Source organism: Mus musculus, chromosome 17 (assembly GCF_000001635.26).
Source record: "Mus musculus strain C57BL/6J chromosome 17, GRCm38.p6 C57BL/6J".
NCBI classification, from domain to species: domain Eukaryota; kingdom Metazoa; phylum Chordata; class Mammalia; order Rodentia; family Muridae; genus Mus; species Mus musculus.
The window spans coordinates 22810255-22830367 of record NC_000083.6 but is presented as its reverse complement, the minus strand read 5'-3'; the positions used below and the strand labels follow the sequence as shown (position 1 = coordinate 22830367).

The window sequence follows — 20113 nt, the reverse complement described above, 5'->3', positions numbered from 1 at the left end:
AAGGCCATTGACATGTTTGAGTTAATTTTATATCCAGCTACTTCACCCCGAAGCTGTTTATCAGGTTTAGGAGTTCTCTGGTGGAATTTTTAGGGTCACTTATATATACTATCATATCATCTGCAAAAAGCGATATTTTGACTTCCTCCTTTACAATTTGTATCCCCTTGATCTCCTTTTGTTGTCGAATTGCTCTGGCTAATACTTCAAGTACTATGTTGAAAAGGTAGGGAGAAAGTGGGCAGCCTTGTCTAGTCCCTGATTTAAGTGGGATTGCTTCCAGCTTCTCTCCATTTACTTTGATGTTTGCTACTGGTTTGCTGTAGATTGCTTTTATCATGTTTATGTATGGGCCTTGAATTCCTGATCTTTCCAAAACTTTTATCATGAATGTGTGTTGGATCTTGTCAAATGCTTTTTCTGCATCTAAGGAGATGATCATGTGGTTTTTGTCTTTGAGTTTGTTTATATAATGGATTACATTGATGGATTTTCGTATATTAAACCATCCCTGCATCCCTGGAATAAAACCCTGCATCCCTGGAATAAAACCAGGATGGATGATTGCTTATTGTGTTCTTGGATTTGGTTATCGAGAATTTTATTGAGGATTTTTGCATCAATATTCATAAGAGAAATTGGTCTGAAGTTCTCTATCTTTGTTGGGTCTTTCTGTGGTTTAGGTATCAGAGTAATAGTGGCTTCATATAATGAGTTGGGTAGAGTACCTTCTACTTCTATCTTGTGAAAAAGTTTGTGCAGAACTGGAATTAGATCTTCTTTGAAGGTCTGATAGAACTCTGCACTAAACCCGTCTGGTCCTGGGCTTTTTTTTGGCTGGGAGACTATTTATAACTGCTTCTATTTCTTTAGGGGATATGTGACTGTTTAGATGGTCAACTTGATCCTGATTCAACTTTGGTACCTAGTATCTGTCTAGAAATTTGTCCATTTCGTCCAGGTTTTCCAATTTTGTTGAGTATAGCCTTTTGTAGAAGGATCTGATGGTGTTTTGGATTTCTTCAGGATCTGTTGTTATGTCTCCCTTTTCAGTTCTGATTTTGTTAATTAGGATTTTGTCCCTGTGCCCTTTAGTGAGTCTAGCTAAGGGTTTATCTATCTTGTTGATTTTCTCAAAGAACCAACTCCTAGTTTGGTTAATTCTTTGAATAGTTCTTCTTGTTTCCACTTGGTTGGTTTCACCCCTGAGTTTGATTATTTCCTGCTTTCTACTCCTCTTGGGTGAATTTGCTTCCTTTTTTTCTAGAGCTTTTAGATGTGTTGTCAAGCTGCTAGTATGTGCTCTCTCCCGTTTCTTCTTGGAGGCACTCAGAGCTATGAGTTTTCCTCTTAGAAATGCTTTCATTGTGTCCCAAAGGTTTGGGTACGTTGTGGCTTCATTTTCATTAAACTCTAAAAAGTCTTTAATTTCTTTCTTTATTCCTTCCTTGACCAAGGTATCATTGAGAAGAGTGTTGTTCCGTTTCCACGTGAGTGTTGGCTTTCTGTTATTTTTTTTTTTTTTGTTATTGAAGATCAGCCTTAGTGCATGGTGATCTGATAGGATACATGGGACAATTTCAATATTTTTGAATCTGTTGAGGCCTGTTTTGTGACCTATTATGTGGTCAGTTTTGGAGAAGGTACCATGAGGTGCTGAGAAGAAGGTATATCCTTTTGTTTTAGGATAAAATGTTCTGTAGATATCTGTCAGATCCATTTGTTTCATCATTTCTGTTAGTTTCAGTGTGTCCCTGTTTAGTTTCTGTTTCCATGATCTGTCCATTGGTGAAAGTGGTGTGTTGAAGTCTCCCACTATTATTGTGTGAGGTGCAATGTGTGCTTTGAGCTTTACTAAAGTTTCTTTAATGAATGTGGCTGCCCTTGTATTTGGAGCATAGATATTCAGAATTGAGAGTTCCTCTTGGAGGATTTTACCTTTGATGAGAACGAAGTGCCCCTCCTTGTCTTTTTTGATGACTTTGGGTTGGAAGTCAATCTTATCAGATATTAGGATGGCTACTCCAGCTTGTTTCTTCATACCATTTGCTTGGAAAATTGTTTTCCAGCCTTTTATTCTGAGGTAGTGTCTATCTTTTTCTCTGAGATGTGTCTCCTGTAAGCAGCAAAATGTTGGGTCTTGTTTGTGTAGCCAGTTTGTTAGCCTATGTCTTTTTATTGGGGAGTTGAGACCATTGATGTTAAGAGATATTAAGGAAAAGTAATTGTTGCTTCCTGTTATTTTTGTTGTTAAAGTTGGCATTCTATTCTTGTGACTGTCTTCTTTTAGGTGTTGAGGAATTACCTTCTTGTTTTTTCTAGGGCGTTGTTCCCATTCTTGTATTGGTTTTTTTCTGTTATTATCCTTTGAAGGGCTGGATTCGTGGAGAGATAATATGTGAATTTGGTTTTGTCGTGGAATACTTTGGTTTCTCCATCTATGGTAATTGAGAGTTTGGCTGGGTATAGTAGCCTGGGCTGGCATTTGTGTTCTCTTAGTGTCTGTATAACATCTGTCCAGGCTCTTCTGGCTTTCATAGTCTCTGGTGACAAATCTGGTGTAATTCTGATAGGCTTGCCTTTGTATGTTACTTGACCTTTTTCCCTTACTGCTTTTAGTATTCTATCTTTATTTAGTGCATTTGTTGTTCTGATTATTATGTGTCGGGAGGAATTTCTTTTCTGGTCCAGTCTATTTGGAGTTCTGTAGGCTTCTTGTATGTTCATAGATATCTCTTTCTTTATATTTGGGAAGTTTTCTTCAATAAATTTGTTGAAGATGTTTGCTGGTCCTTTGAGTTGAAAATCTTCATTCTCATCCACTCCTATTATACGTAGGTTTGGTCTTCTCATTGTGTCCTGGATTTCCTGGATATTTTGAGTTAGGATCTTTTTGCATTTTCCATTTTCTTTGATTGTTGTGCCGATGTTCTCTATGGAATCTTCTGCACCTGAGATTCTCTCTTCCATCTCTTGTATTCTGTTGCTGATGCTCAAATCTATGGTTCCAGATTTCTTTCCTAGGGTTTCTATCTCCAGTGTTGCCTCACTTTGAGTTTTCTTTATTGTGTCTACTTCCCTTTTTAGGTCTAGTATTGTTTTGTTCATTTCCATCACCTGTTTGTATGTTTTTTCCTCTTTTTCTGTAAGGACTTCTACCTGTTTGATTGTGTTTTCCTGTTTTTCTTTAAGAACTTGTAACTCTTTAGCAGTGTTCTCCTGTATTTCTTTAAGTGAGTTATTAAATTCCTTCTTGATATCCTCTACCATCATCATGAGATATGCTTTTAAATCTAGGTCTAGGTTTTCGGGTGTGTTGGGGTGCCCTGGACTGGGCGAAGTGGGAGTGCTGGGTTCTGATGATGGTGAGTGGTCTTGGTTCCTGTTAGTAGGATTCCTACGTTTACCTTTCGCCATCTGGTAATCTCTGGAGTTAGTAGTTATAGTTGACTCTGTTTAGAGATTGTTCTTCTGGTGATTCTGTTACCGTCTCTCAGCAGACCTGGGAGACAGATTCTCTCCTCTGAGTTTCAGTGCTCAGAGCACTCTCTGCTGGCAAGCTCTCTTACAGGGAAGGTGCGCAGATATCTTGTTTTTGGACCTCCTCCTGGTCGAAGAAGAAGGCCCAAAACAGGGCCTTTCTCAGCAGCTGTGTTGCTTTGGCAGTTCCCAGAAGCTGTCAGCTTCTGTGGTGCAGACTCTCACCTGTGCAGACTAAATTCCTAAGTTCCAGGGAGTCCTGGAACCAAGATGGCGACCTCTGTTCCTGAGGCTGAGGCCGCCTCCCGAGCCAGGCGGACACCTGTCCTCTGGTCCGGATGGTGGCCGGCTGTCTGCAGCCTGCAAAGGGTACTTACTGCCTCAGCGGCTCTGTGCTTCCGCCTGTCCCAGAAGCTGTCCGGTTCTCTGGCACACCCTCTAACCTGTTCAGACTAATTTCCTAAGTTCTGCGGAGTCCCGGAACCCAGATGGCGACCGCTGCTGCTGAGGCTGAGGCCTCCTCCCAAGCCAGGCAGACACCTGTCCTCTGGTCCGGACAGTGGCCGGCTGTCTGCGGCCCGCCAAGGGTGCTGCCTCTGCGGCTCTGTGCTTCCGCCTGTCCCAGAAGCTGTCCAGTTCTCTCAACACACCACTTTCATCAATGGACAGATCGTGGAAACAGAAACTAAACAGGGAAACAGTGAAACTAACAAAAGTTATGAAACAAATGGACCTGACAGATATCTACAGAACATTTTATCCTAAAACAAAAGGATATACCTTCTTCTCAGCACCTCACGGGACCTTCTCCAAAATTGACCATATAATTGGTCACAAAACAGGCCTCAACAGATACAAAAATATTGAAATTGTCCCATGTATCCTATCAGACCACCATGGCCTAAGACTGATCTTCAATATCAACATAAATAATGGAAAGCCAACATTCACGTGGAAACTGAACAACACTCTTCTCAATGATACCTTGGTCACGAAGGAATAAAGAAAGAAATTAAAGACTTTTTAGAGTTTAATGAAAATGAAGTCACAACGTACCCAAACCTATGGGACACAATGAAAGCATTTCTAAGAGGGAAACTCATAGCTCTGAGTGCCTCCAAGAAGAAACAGGAGAGAGCATATACTAGCAGCTTGACAGTACATCTAAAAGCTCTAGAAAAAAGGGATGAAAATTCACCCAAGAGGAGTAAACGGCAGGAAATAATCAAACTCAGGGGTGAAATCAACCAAGTGGAAACAAGAAGAACTATTCAAAGAATTAACCAAACGAGGAGTTGGTTCTTTGAGAAAATCAACAAGATAGATAAACCCTTAACTAGACTCACTAGAGGGCACAGAGACAAAATCCTAATTAACAAAATCAGAACTGAAAAGGGAGACATAACAACACATCCTGAAGAAATCCAAAACACCATCAGATCCTTCTACAAAAGGCTATACTCAACAAAACTGGAAAACCTGGACGAAATGGACAAATTTCTCGACAGATATCAGGTACCAAAGTTGAATCAGGATCAAGTTGACCATCTAAACAGTCACATATCCCCTAAAGAAATAGAAGCAGTTATTAATAGTGTCCCAGCCAAAAAAAAAAAAAAAAAAAAAAAAAAAAAACCCCAGGACCAGATGGGTTTAGTGAAGATTTCTATCAGACCTTCAAAGAAGATCTAATTCCAGTTCTGTCAAACTATTTCACAAAATAGAAGTAGAAGGTACTCTACCCAACTCATTTTATGAAGCCACTATTACTCTGATACCTAAACCACAGAAAGACCCAACAAAGATAGAGAACTTCAGACCAATTTCTCTTATGAATATCGATGCAAAAATCCTCAATAAAATTCTCGATAACCAAATCCAAGAACACATTAAAGCAATCATCCATCCTGACCAAGTAGGTTTTATTCCAGGGATGCAGGGATGGTTTAATATACGAAAATCCATCAATGTAATCCATTATATAAACAAACTCAAAGACAAAAACCACATGATCATCTCCTTAGATGCAGAAAAAGCATTTGACAAGATCCAACACCCATTTATGATAAAAGTCTTGGAAAGATCAGGAATTCAAGGCCCATACCTAAACATGATAAAAGCAATCTACCCCAAACCAGTAGCCAACATCAAAGTAAATGGAGAGAAGCTGGAAGCAATCCCAGTAAAATCAGGGTCTAGACAAGGCTGCCCACTCTCTCCCTACCTTTTCAACATAGTATTTGAAGTATTAGCCAGAGCAATTCAACAACAAAAGGAGATCAAGGGGATACAAAGTGGAAAAGAGGAAGTCAAAATATCACTTTTTGCAGATAATATGATAGTATATATAAGTGACCCTAAAAATTCCACCAGAGAACTCCTAAACCTGATAAGCTGCTTCGGTGAATTAGCTGGATATAAAATTAACTCAAACATGTCAATGGCCTTTCTTTACACAAAGAATAAACAGGCTGAGAAAGAAATTAGGGAAACAACACCCTTCTCAATAGTCACAAATAATATAAAATATCTAGGTGTGACTCTAACTAAGGAAGTGAAAGATCTGTATGATAAAAACTTCAAGTCTCTGAAGAAAGAAATTAAAGAAGATCTCAGAAGATGGAAAGATCTCCCATGCTCATGGATTGGCAGGATCAACATTGTAAAAATGGCTATCTTGCCAAAAGCAATCTATAGATTCAATGCAATCCCCATCAAAATTCCAACTCAATTCTTCAACGAATTAGAAGGAGCAATTTGCAAATTCATCTGGAATAACAAAAAACCTAGGATAGCAAAAACTCTTCTCAAGGATAAAAGAACCTCTGGTAGAATCACCATGCCTGACCTAAAGCTTTACTACAGAGCAATTGTGATTAAAAACTGCATGGTACTGGTATAGAGACAGACAAGTAGACCAATGGAATAGAATTGAAGACCCAGAAATGAACCCACACACCTAGGGTCACTTGATCTTCGTCAAGGGAGCTAAAACCATCCAGTGGAAGAAAGACAGCATTTTCAACAATCGGTGCTGGCAAAACTGGTTGTTATCATGTAGAAGAATGCAAATCTATCCATACTTATCTCCTTGTACTAAGGTCAAATCTAAGTGGATCAAGGAACTTCACATAAAACCAGAGACACTTAAACTTATAGAGGAGAAAGGGTAAAAAAGCCTTGAAGATATGGGCACAGGGGAAAAATTCCTGAGCAGAACAGCAATGGCTTGTGCTGTAAGATCGAGAATTGACAAATGGGACCTAATGAAACTCCAAAGTTTCTGCAAGGCAAAAGACACCGTCAATAAGACAAAAAGACCACCAACAGATTGGGAAAGGATCTTTACCTATCCTAAATCAGATAGGGGACTAATATCCAACATATATAAAGAACTCAAGAAGGTGGACTTCAGAAAATCAAATAACCCCATTAAAAAATGGGGCTCAGAACTGAACAAAGAATTCTCACCTGAGGAATACCGAATGGCAGAGAAGCACCTGAAAAAATGTTCAACATCCTTAATCATCAGGGAAATGCAAATCAAAACAACCCTGAGATTCCACCTCACACCAGTCAGAATGGCTAAGATCAAAAATTCATGTGACAGCAGATGCTGGCGTGGATGTGGAGAAAGAGGAACACTCCTCCATCGTTGGTGGGATTGCAGGCTTGTACAACCACTCTGGAAATCAGTCTGGCGGTTCCTCAGAAAATTGGACATAGTACTACCGGAGGATCCAGCAATACCTCTCCTGGGCATATATCCAGAAGATGCCCAAACTGGTAAGAAGGACACATGCTCCACTATGTTCATAGCAGCCTTATTTATAATAGCCAGAAGCTGGAAAGAACCCAGATGCCCCTCAACAGAGGAATGGATACAGAAAATGTGGTACATCTACACAATGGAGTACTACTCAGCTATTAAAAAGTATGAATTTATGAAATTCCTAGGCAAATGGATGGACCTGGAGGGCATCATCCTGAGTGAGGTAACCCAATCACAAAGGAACTCACACAATATGTACTCACTGATAATTGGATATTAGCCCAAAACCTAGGATACCCAAGATATAAGATACAATTTGCTAAACACATGAAACTCAAGAAAAATGAAGACTGAAGTGTGGACACTATGCCCCTCCTTCGAAGTGGGAACAAAACACCCATGGAAGGAGTTACAGAGACAAAGTTTGGAGCTGAGACGAAAGGATGGACCATGTAGAGACTGCCATATCCAGGGATCCACCCCATAATCAGCATCCAAACGCTGACACCATTTCATACACTAGCAAGATTTTATCTAAAGGACCCAGATGTAGCTGTCTCTTGTGAGACTATGCCGGGGCCTAGCAAACACAGAAGTGGATGCTCACAGTCAGCTAATGGATGGATCACAGGGCTCCCAATGGAGGAGCTAGAGAAAGTACCCAAGGAGCCAAAGGGATCTGCAACCCTATAGGTGGAACAACATTATGAACTAACCAGTACCCCGGAGCTCTTGACTCTAGCTGCATATGTATCAAAAGATGGCCTAGTCGGCCATCACTGGAAAGAGAGGCCCATTGGACAAGCAAACTTTATATGCCCCAGTACAGGGGAACGCCAAGGCCAAAACGGGGGAGTGGGTGGGTAGGGGAGTGGGGGTGGGTGGGTATGGGGGACTTTTGGTATAGCATTGGAAATGTAAATGAGATAAATACCTAATAAAAAATGGAAAAAAAAATAAATTATGAACAAAAAAAAGAAAAAAGAATATGAATAAATAAAATAATATACTCCATGCATGTAGCACTACTTAAAGGTAAAAATGCAATTCCATGTGGTGGCGCACGCCTTTAATCCCAGCTCTTAGGAGGCAAAGGCAGGGTGATTTTTGAGTTCGAGGCGAGCCTGGTCTACACAGTGAGTTCCAGGACAGCCAAGGCTATACAGAGAAACCCTGTCTCAAAAAACAAAACAAAACAAAACAAAACAAAACAAAACAAACAAACAAACAAACCAAAACAAAACAAAAAGCAATTCCAGCAACATGTTCTACATTTACATTAAATACCTTAAATTTTTGACAGTATAAGTCACTCTGGAGGAGAGCTTTACTGGGAAGCTGAATAAAATAACTTTCTACACTGTGAAAATTAAGTGACACTAAACAAAAAAAGAAAAAAAAGAAAAAGAAAGAAGGAAAGAAAGAAAGAAAGAAAGAAAGAAAGGAAAGAAAGAGAAAAGAAAAAAAAAAGAAATAAAAGTTCCTTCTCCTTCCCTCACAGACCTCTACTATTTTAAGTCAAATATGAAGAATTATACATTAGCAATTTGAAAACATTTAGGTATTTCAGGAAGTCAGTGGTAAGTCAAATATGAAGGATTAAAGCATTTGAAAGGATTTAGGTGTTTCAGGAAGTCACGGATCTGTCAGCCCATTGCTGCCAACCTAGTGCTGAATTTATCCTGCCTTGTTCTACTTTCACTGCCAGATGTTGATATTGTGATTTTCCTGAGTCAGAAATAAGATTGCTATCTTGGAAGTATGCCAAAGGACTTCACATACGACGAACAGAACATTCCTGTTAAAAACTCTGTGGTTTGTAGAGAAGCTTGTGGCTTTCTAAGATGTGGAAATAAGCAGTGTATTTTTTTTGGTACAGCGTTAATGAATGCAGTTACAAACTATGCTCACAAACACATAGAAAATGAACACTTCTATGTAGAATTAAAACAGGTCAATACAAAAGTGAAAAAATAAACTAAAACTGGAGAGATGTCATAGTAGCAATGGAGCAGCACAACTGAAAACTCCTCACAAAAAAGTAACCAGGGCCAAGAAGAGTAGACAGCAAAAAATAATCTTACTCAGGGTTGAAATATAAGGAATCAATGAAATAAAGAGTTGGATTTTTGACAAAATTAACAAGATAGATAAACCTGTAACCAAACTAACTAAAAGTTGAAGAGAGGGTATCCAAATTAACTAAATCAGAAATAAAAATGGGGACGTAATAACAGACACTCAGAAAAGCCAGAGAATCTTAAGACATACTTTAAAAACCTCTACTCCACAGAATTGGAGAAATCAAGAGGAAATGGATAATTTTATCGATAGGTATCACATTCCAAATTGAAATCAACATCAGATAAATATATAGATATATTTAACCACCAGTGGAATTAAAACAGTCATTAATTATCTGCAAACTACAAAAAGCCCAGTGCCAGATGGTTTTAGAGAAAATTCTACAACTTTCTAAGAACAGTTAAAATTAATACACGCCAATTATTCCACAAAAGATAAAAGGAAGGAATGTCGCCTGTCTTAGGGTTTTACTGCTGTGAACAAACACCATGATCAATGCAAGTCTTATAAAGGAAAACATTTATTTGGGGCTGGCTTACAGGTTCAGAGGTTCAGTCCATTATCATCAATGCAGGAGCATGGCAGGATCCTTGCAGGCATGGTGCAGGCTGAGCTGAGAGTTCCATATCTTCATCTGAAGGCTGCTAGTGGAAGACTGACTTCCAGGAAGCTAGAAAGAGGGTCTTAAGCCCATGCCCACAGTGACACACCTGCTCTAACAAGGCCAAACCACCTAATAATACGATTCCCTGGGTTAAGTAAATACAAACCCTAATAAAACCTAATAAAATTCATTTTATTAGGCAACAGTTATCCTAATACCCAACCATAAAAACATACAAAAAAGAGTATTATAGATCAAATGTCCTTATGAGTATACATGGAAAATACTCATAAAATATTTGCAAAGAGAATCCAAGAACACATGGAAAAGATCAGCAAACATGATCAAGTAGGCTTTGGCTCAGAGATGAAAGGATCATTCAAGATACAAAAATCAATAAATACAATCTACCACACAATAAACTGAAAACAAGGCATGATCATCTCATTACATGCTGAATAGGCCTTCGACAATACTGAACATTCCTTCCCTATAAAAGTCCTATACAGATAAAAGATATGAGGTAAATACATAAACATAATACAGGCATCTTGCAGCAGGCCTAGAATCAAGATCAAATTCAATGTTGAGAAACTCAAAGCAATTCCACTAAAATCAGGAACAAGCTGATGGTATCCACTCTCTCCATACCTATTTAATAAAATAATTGAAGTCTTGGTTAAAGTTGTAAGATAACCGTAGGAGATCAAGAAGATACATATTGGATTGGAAAGAAGAAGTCAATATCCTAATTTGTAATTGATTAGATAGTATACATAAGTGATCCAAAATTTTCCACCAGGGAACTTCAATATCTCTTAAACACTTTCCCCAAAGTAGCTAAATAACAAATTAATGCACAATGAGATTTTTCTATATACAGAAGGATGAAGGGGGAAAAAAATCAGGAAAACAACACTTTTCACAATTGCCTCAAAAATATATTGGTATTATCTGTATGCTCTTGAGGTTTCCTTTTTTGTTTTTATTTTAATGCTAAATAGTGGCCCCAAGGCCTAGTTGCTTCTAGGGATCAGAGCACCTGCAGGCACCCAAGTGAAGCTCTTTAACCTTGCTTCCCAAGATATCCCAAATTGGCCAATCAACATGCTTACAGCCAATAGCTGGCAGAAGAGAGATAAGCTTGGGAGAGGGAAACAAAGAATAGCTGTGGAGACTGAGGAAAACATATGGACTAAGAGTCTTAGAATAATGGCCACGTTGGCTGGCTAATTGGAGTTAAAAGCAGCCCAGATAAAACATGGGAAAATATAACAAGATTAATATCTGTGAAATAGACTTAATAATATCATAGAGAATAGATAACTTCCCAGCTCTGGTGCTGATAATGCTTATTATAAAGATTATGAGTTCTTTTATCCAGGAAGTTTATCCAGAAAGTGAATAATCAAAGGCTGGGTAGAAACTAAGGTTGGGATTAAATATTTTGCACAACACTATGCAAGCAACTGAAAGACTTTCATGATAAAACCCCCAGTCTTTGAAGAAATAAATTGAAGAAGATATTTAAACTTGAAGGGATCTTCCGTGCTCATGAATCAGGAGGATTAACACAGTAAAAATGTCCATCCTACCCAAAGAAATTTATACATTCAACACATTCTTTATCCAAATTCCAGCCTGTATGTTATAGGCAAGAGGGATAAAGTGATGTGCCAGGCACAAATGCCCTTTCCCTTGAAAATTCATGCAGCTCTATGCCCATTTTCTTTACCATCCTGATCCTGACTGTGAATCCCCTGTGCGTAGAACTTTATATGTTGTAAACTCATGGCATAATCTTATTTTTCTGGCTATCAAAATTTCTGTGCTATCATTGTATTTTCTCTTACATGAATTGGGACTTATGCTGGTGCTCTCTTCCATATTATGATTGATAGACTATTTACACAAAAATATTCTTGAAAAACTATTATCTATTCTATCTAACATTATCTATTCTCTTTGCTATGGTGGCCAGGACAATGCTGCTGAGTTTGACTTTATCCATGCTTTCCCCACTGCCCTGTTCTACTCGTTGCACTTTCTATAGTCACCTTTGTCCCGGAGCTCCACATCTCCCCTCTCATCATTCTCTGTCCCAAATCTTTTAATCCACATTTACTTATGATTAGTCCTTCTCATACTTCATGTATATTTTGAGTCAGGTTTTCGGAGGGAGCCAGGCTTTTTTAAATTTATTTTTAGTATTTTGTGTTGGGAATGGAAGAAAGGAAAACGGAATTTAGGGTGTTGGTTATATTTTGCTGTGCGGTTTTTAGCCCAGGAAGCTTGTATTTCAAGCTAAAAAGTGAGGCTGCCTATCTATTATCTGAGAGGTTTAGAACTATCAGATATTAGGGTGCAGCATCCTTCCAGGACAACCTGACAGCTGAAGCAGCGTGGCTGGAAGCCTGAGACGAAGTGGAAGGAACCAGAATCCCCGAGGCAGGGGTAGGGGAGTCCGGGTGGGGGGGGGGGGTGTTACTGGAACGACCGGGAAAGTGACAGCGAAAAGAAAGAATCTGGGTGGACTCTACAAAAACAATTAAGTGCTGATAGTCTTCAAAGGAGTTACGTCACCGGAACCCGGGTATGGTGGGCGGGTCTAAGAGAGCTGCTCCAAAGACTGACAAAGATTTCCTGCCAGGAGTGACAGGAAAATCCTCAATTCACTTCCTACGTGAATGCATTACGCGGTAACCGTAACCGTGGGCTGGTTTCCCAGAGAGAACCCGTGTCCTAGATCTCTCTGGACCCCGGGAAACTCTCCTCAGACCGGGTTTCCTAGCTGTGGGCCTGGGAGAGTCGGCAGTGAGCAGCCCAGCGGTGGGCACCGCAGCCCGGCGTCCCTGGAACTTCCCAGGTCAGAGGAGCTGCGGGGCAGGAGCGGAGAGGGGTGTGTGCAGCTGCTTAAGGAAGCAGCTCTCAGTGATTCTATTGTGGATATCTTACAGTTGTGGGGCAGTTTGAGATCTTATGAACTGCAGTTTATAGTGTTCTTTTTATTTATCTTACACTTACCGGAATAATCAGTCATAAAGTAACACGTTAAAAATCTGGTAATTTAGATCTGCTGTTTGTTTTCGTGTCAGTTATAAAGCTCCAAGACAATAAATTCATTCATGCTTTCTTACTCCTTTCTTTTACTAACTGGTTATTCAAGAGAATGCCTTTGGCTCCTGTTAACAGGTATCCACATAGATAACTTTGTGTACAATAATTATATGAGGAAATAGTGCAGTTTTTATTGAACCAGAAAATTTACTTCAGTGAGCAAAACTGTTATTGCTGTAAACATTAACATTCATAGGCAGAATTTTTTTTAGTGGCCATGATTTTTTTCATCTGGGTTGTATGCAGTTTAGATGTAAGTAAAGCCTTTAGAAATGCATCTTCATATGGTGAGTTTTTAATGTTATACCTTAGTTCCAGGCAAGCCCAGTATTGCTATGTGAGTATATCAGACCACACCATTTAAGTAGAAAACCCTCTATAGATTAAAATAAAGTGTTAGAAAGCATCTTTTGAATAATTATGATATTTCACCTTTATAGGAAATTTGTCTCCTTGGTTGAAGAAAAGCATTCTGCCCTAACATATGTGGCCAAACAATTGTTTGGGTTTTTTGTTTGTTTGTTTGGTTGGTTGGTTTTTTAATTTCATGGTTTGTTAACATTTAGTGCTGTGACTGTACACTTCTCGTAGGAGGAGTGGGAATGCCTAGACCCTGCTGACAGGGCTTTTTGCAGAGATCTCCCTTTGGACAAGTGCAGCAGTCTGGTTTCTGTGGGTGACAATGGTTTTCTTGCAGTCTCCCCAGCTCCTCCCCAGGATTCCTGATAGAATGACTCTGCTTGTGTCTGAGCTGTGTGTGAGTGAGCCTCACATCTTACAGAGTACATTCAAATCCTTACAGGAAAGGAGACATTTTTAGTTGTGATATTTTCTCTTTCCTTTATATTTATCTTTGGAAGTGTCATGTATTTTCCTTCTATGAAAAGTTCTGGGTGCTTTTTGAAGAATCTCTTTCCCATACACAGGTGTCCCACTCCTCAGCCAGTTCTGCTCACCTGTGAGTCTGAACCAAGAGCCCTGGATGGTGAAGAGAAGAAGCTGTAGCAAAGGATCCAGGTATGGTAGAGGAATTAAGGAAGGAATGTTGAGGGGCTCAATTCACAGTAGAAAGAAAGAGGACATGAAATTGGTTTGGCCAGATTCTATTTCATTCCAAATGTTTCTAGATAATTGTACGAGAATAATGTCAGAATGTTCCCTTGATAGGTATTAGAAGACTCTCTTTGTGAGAATTAATACACAGAGGCAAATGTAATTTAATTTGGTTTTGTATGTGAGGGATGCTGTCTACCTCCCACTCACATCCACTGATCACATCTTCTTACCAATATTAAATATTTTCATTATTATATTTTTAATATACTGTTTTGTCAGAACAATTGATGCCTCCTAGTTTTTCCTGCTCTTAGACTTTTAGAGCAGTTTGCATTTCCTTTGTGTTCTCTATCAGTCGTGCTTAATTTCTCCATTTCCTAATATAATGCTCACAGAATGTTGATATTTGTTTGCTTAATATCTCTGCATAGTATTAAACTCTGTCTATATTACCTTCCCATTGATATCTACTCTTAGTCTTCCTATCCTCAATGCTTTGCACTGCTATAGTTTTAATATCTTTTGAAGTCACCCTTCCATTTGACGCTTTTGTCCTAGTTTTTAAAATTCTTTTTGGTTTCTCAATGTTTCAAAATGTTAGTATGATTTTGGTATTTTGAATCTTAAAAACATTCTGTAATATTTCTTCACATGTTTGAATGAGAACATGCTTGCAGTGACTCAATATTCATGTCTTTTATGTGCTCTTCTGTCTTGTATTAATGTCAGAATTCCAGGTTCTTAGAGAAGACATTTTTTAAACTGTAATCTTTACTAGGCTTGAAGACTTTTACATTGTTGTTACTACTGATTTTTTAGACATATTGTTTAGGTAGTCTTGGCAGTTCTGAAACTCTTTGTAGATAAGGCTTCTCTTGAACATAGAGATCTGCTGCCCTAGTCTGTTGAGTGCTGCTGGAATAGAAGGCTTGCATCACCAACCCAAGGTGACGTTTTTCATGGCCACATTGGAGAGTAGTGTATGACATTTGAGAATATTGTGCTTCTTCTGCTGTTATATGCCTGGTTTTCTGTTGGCATCTTACTCATTACTGCCTCTTTGTGCTATTCATGGTCGCCTTTCTCAAAGGTGGACTTTGTTTATTTAGTTATTTTCTTTCTTTTATTCTATTTTCCCTTTTTTTAATTAGATATTTTATTTGTTTAGATTTCAAATGTTATCCCCTTTCCCTGTTTCCCCTCTGCAAACCCTGTATTCTATCCCCCTTACCCTGCTTCTATGAGGGTGCTCCCATACCCACATACCCACCCACTCCTGCCTCACCATCCTAACATGCCTGTACATTGGGGCATCCAGCCTTCACAGGACCAAGGGACTCCCCTCCCATTGATGCTAAACAAGGCCCTTTCAGCTCCTTCAGTCCTTCCCCTAACTCCTGGGGTCCCTGCACACAGTCTAATAGTTGGCTGCAAGCATCCACATCTGTATTGGTCAGGATCTGGCAGAGCCTGTCAGGAGACAGCTGTATTAGGCTCCTGTCAGCAAGCACTTCTTGGCATCTGCAGGTGGAATGGATCCCCAGGTGGGTCAGTCTCTGGATGGCTTTTCTTTCCGTCTCTGTTCCACTCTTTGTCCCTTTATTTCCTTTAGACAGGAGTAATTCTGGGTGAAAATTTTGCAGGTGGGTAGGTGGCCCCATCCCTCAACCGAGGTGGGAGGGCATGACTAACCACTGGATATGGTCTCTACAGGTCAGCTAATATCATCCCCATGGGGTCCTGGGAAGTCCTTGCTGTCCTGGCTTTTGAGACTTTTTGGTGCTACTCCTAGTTCCCCATCCCCCATTGCTACATACCTCTGTTCAATTTCCTCTACACTGGGGCACCCAGCCATCACAGGTCCAAGGGCCTCCCTCCCATTGATGCTAAATAAGGCCCTTTCAGCTCCTTCAGACCTTCCCCTAACTCCTGGGGTCCCTGTGCACAGTCTAATGGTTGGCTGCAAGCATCCACATCTGTATTGGTCAGGATCTGGCAGAGCCTGTCTGTACATCTCTTCCATCTCCTCCCATACCTGATTCTTCCCCTCTTTTCCCCTCCCCCTTCTCTTTTCCTCCCAAGTCCCTCCAACCTTCTACTTCCCTTGATCATATTGTTCCCCCTTCTAAGTAGAACTGAAATATCCATTCTTTGGTCTTCCTTCCTCTTGAGCTTCATGTGGTCCATGTCTAGTGGGTATTCCATGCTCTTTGCCTAATTTACACTTATTAGTGAGTACATACCATGTGTGTTTTTTGTGACTGAGTTACCTCACTCAAGGTGATATTTTCTAGATCCATCCATTTGCCTGCGAATTTCATGAAGTCATTGTTTTTTAATAGCTAAGTAGTACTCCATTGTGTAAATGTACCACATTTTCTGTATCCATCCCTCTGGTGAGGGGCATGTGGGCTGTTTCATGCTTCTGGCTATTATAAATATGGCTGCTATGAACACAGTGGAGCATGTGCCCTTATTACATGTTGGAGAATCTTCTGGATATATGCCCAAGAGTGGTATAGCTGGGTCCTCAGGTAATAATACTGTGTCCAATTTTCTGAGGAACTGCCAGACTGATTTCCACAGTGGTTGTACCAGCTTGCAATCCCACGAGCAATGGAGGAGTGTTCCTCTTTCTCCACATCCTTGCCAGCATCTGCTGTCACCTGAGGTTTTGATCTTAGCCATTCTGACTGGTGTGAGGTGGAATCTCAGGGTTGTTTTGATTTGCATTTCCATGATGACTAAGGATGATGAACATTTCCTTAGGTGCTTCTATTAAGGAATAGTGACTGTTGCTTCCTGTTATTTTTGTTGTTAGAGGTGGAACTATGTGTGGCTATCTTCTTTTGGGTTTGTTAAAAGAAGATTACTTTCTTGCTTTTTCTAGTGCCAAGATTCCCTCCTTATGTTGGAATTTTCCATCTATTATCCTTTATAGGGCTGGATTTGTGAAAAGATACTGTGTAAATTTTTTTCTTTTGTCATGGAATCTATTGGTTTCTCCATTTATGGTAACTGAGTTTTGCTGGGTATAGTAGCCTGGGCTGGCATTTGTGTTCTCTTATGGTCTGTACAAAATCTGCTCAGGATCTTCTAGTTTCATAATCTCTGGTGAGAAGTCTGGTGTAGTTCTGATAGGTCTGCCTTTATATGTTACTTGACCTTTTTCCCTTACTGCTTTTAATATTCTTTCTTTGTTTTGTGCATTTAGTGTTTTGATTATTATGTGACGAGAGGAATTTCTTTTCTGGTCCAATCTATTTGGAGTTCTGTAGGCTTCTCATGTGTTTATGGGCATCTCTTACTTTAGGTTAGGGAGTTTTTTTGCTTATAATTTTGTTGCCCTTTAAGTTGGAATTCTTCTCTCTCTTCTATACCTATTATCCTTAGGTTTCATCTTCTCATTGTGTCCTGGATTACCTGAATGTTTGGGTTAGGAGCTTTTTGCAGTTTGCCTTTTCTTTGACTGTTGTGTCAATGTTTTCTGTGGTATCTTCTGCACTGAGATTCTCTCTTCTATCTCCTGCATTCTGTTGGTGATGCTTACATCTATGACTCCTGATCTCTTTCCTAGGTTTTCTATCTCCAGGGTTGTCTCCCTTTGTGATTTCTTTGTTGTTTTTATTTCCATTTTTACATCCTGAATGGTTTTGTTCAATTCCTTCACCTGTTTGGATGTGTTTTACTGTAATTCTTTAAGGGATTTTTGTGTTTCCTCTTTAAGGACTTCTACCTGTTTTACCTGTGTTCGCCTGTATTTCTTTAAGGGAGTTATTTATGTCCTTCTTAAAGTCCTCTATCATCATTCTGAGATGTGATTTAAAAATCAGAGTCTTGCTTTTCTGTTGTGTTGGAGTATCCAGTGCTTGCTGTAGTGGGAGAACTGGGTTCTGATGATGCCAAGTAGCCTTGGTTTCTGTTGCTTATGTTCTTGTACTTGCCTCTCGTCATCTGGTTATCTGTGGTGTTAGCTGGTCTTGCTATCTCTGACTGTGGCTTGTGCCTCCTGCAAGCCTCTATGTCAGTACTCCTGGGAGATCAGCTCTCTCCATGTGGAATTTGGATATGGATAGCTGTGGCACAGGGTCAACTCCAGGATATAGATGGAAACCAGAAGCATTCTATCCCTGGCTATTCCTTGGTTCCTGTGTCCTGAAGACTCTGGGTGGGTCCCTTTTGTGCCAGGAATTTGAGCAGAAAGAGTGGTCTCACCTGTGCTATCAGGTGTGTCAGCACTCCTGGGAGACCAGCTCTCTCCTGGCTGGATTTGGGTATGGAGAGCTGTGGCACAGGGTCAGCTCTGGGGGTGCAGAAGGAAACCAGAAGGATCCTGTCCCTGGCTATTCCTCCATTCCTATGTCCTTATGGCTCTGGATGGGTTCCTCTTGGGCCTGGACTTTGAGAAGAAGTGGTGGTCTTACCTGTTCTCTCAGGTGACACACAGTCTCTGCCAGAGAAGAGCCAGGTAGTCAAAGGAGTGTCCCATGAGCAAACTGCATTTAGAGGCACCCTTGAACAAGAGGTTAGGGTTTGTTTCTCTCTTGGTCAATCTGGCTCTCAACCAGGCTGATCCTGAAGCAAATATCTCAGGGAACTGATCAGGGATGATTTAAAGAGCCTGGTAACAACAGTGAGATTCCAGGATTCCCTTCAGTTGACTCCCCCCGCCCCCGCCCCAGTTTCTGAGGTTTAGTCCATTATCATCATGGCAGAAAGTATGGCGGCATTCAGGCTGACAGGGCAGTTGAGGACAGCAAAGACTCTCAATGGTGGACTTTCAAGCTTACCTGTATCACCATCTATCTGCTTTCTAAACTTCTGTCATTGATTGCTTCATGTGCTTGAAAACATGTATAATGCATGTTTTGTGAAATGCATTCATGTTCATCATATAGTTTTCTGGAATTGTACCATTTGATCATTTGTTAATAGTCTTTGCTTTATAAGTTGATAGGTTTTTCTTTTTCTCTTACCTGCTGAAATTGTGACCAACCATCTTGGCAGGAAATCTTTAAACAATTTCTTTGAGTCTTAGCAGTTTTTATTCTTTTTTTATATTTTTAATAAAGTTGGTGGCATTGTAATGGGCCAGCTTAAGAGGCATTGGTGGCTCTGAAGACATGAACCATTATGTCAGGTTTTTAAAATAACTGAGTAGTATTCCATTGTGTAAAGGTACCACATTTTCTTTATTCTTCCCTTGAGGGTCATCTAGGTTCATTCTAATTCCTGTATATTTTGCACAAAGTTGCAATGAACAAGCAAGGGCCCTTGGGGTAGGTTGGAGTGTTCTTTGGGGTAGATACTGTAGAGTGGTATGGGTGGATCTTGAAGTAGTTTGATTCCCATCAATTTGAGGAATGACCACAATGATTCTCTTAGTGGCTATACAAGTTTGCACTCCCTGCAGCAATGGAGGAATATTTCTGTTGCTCCACATCCTCTCCAGCATGAGCTCTCACTTGTATTATTGATTTTAGCTATTCTGACAAGTATAAGATGGGCTCTCAAAGTAGTTTTGATTCGCATTTCCCTGAAGGATAAGGGTGTTGAAAATTTTTTAGATGTTTCTTGACTATTTTGAAGTTTCTCCATTTAAAATTTTCTGCTTAATTGAATTATTTGTTTATTTTTAACATCCAGTTTATTGAGTTATTTTATATTTTGGATATTAGGTCTCTATTGGATGTGAAATGTTTAAGATCTTTTCCCACACTGTAGGCTACTGCTTTGTCCAAATGATAGTGTCATTTGCCTTATAGAAGCTTTTCGGTTTCCTGAGGTCCCATTTATTAGTTGTTGTTCTGTATACCTGTGCTAATTTTCTTTTCCTTTAAAGAAAGTCATCTCCTGTGACAATATGTTCACTTTTCTTTCCTACTCTATTTTCTGTTAGATTCATAGTGCTTGATTTTATACTGAGGTCCTTATTCCATTTGCACTTGAATTTTGTGCTGGGTGATAAGATTGGATTCACTTTCATTATTCTAGATGCA

General features: G+C 39.7%; 1 pseudogene across 1 annotated transcript in view; it reads left to right on the top strand.

Annotated features, from left to right (window-relative positions):
• Nucleotides 1-12620: 12620 nt before the first annotated feature.
• The window catches only part of Gm16386 (predicted gene 16386), a 41518-nt pseudogene continuing 34025 nt past the window's right edge, over nucleotides 12621-20113 (top strand). Inside the window, exons 1-2 of the transcript NR_030709.2 lie at nucleotides 12621-12807; nucleotides 13985-14075. The product of NR_030709.2 is annotated as a predicted gene 16386 (transcript). The remainder of the gene's footprint in view (nucleotides 12808-13984; nucleotides 14076-20113) is intronic.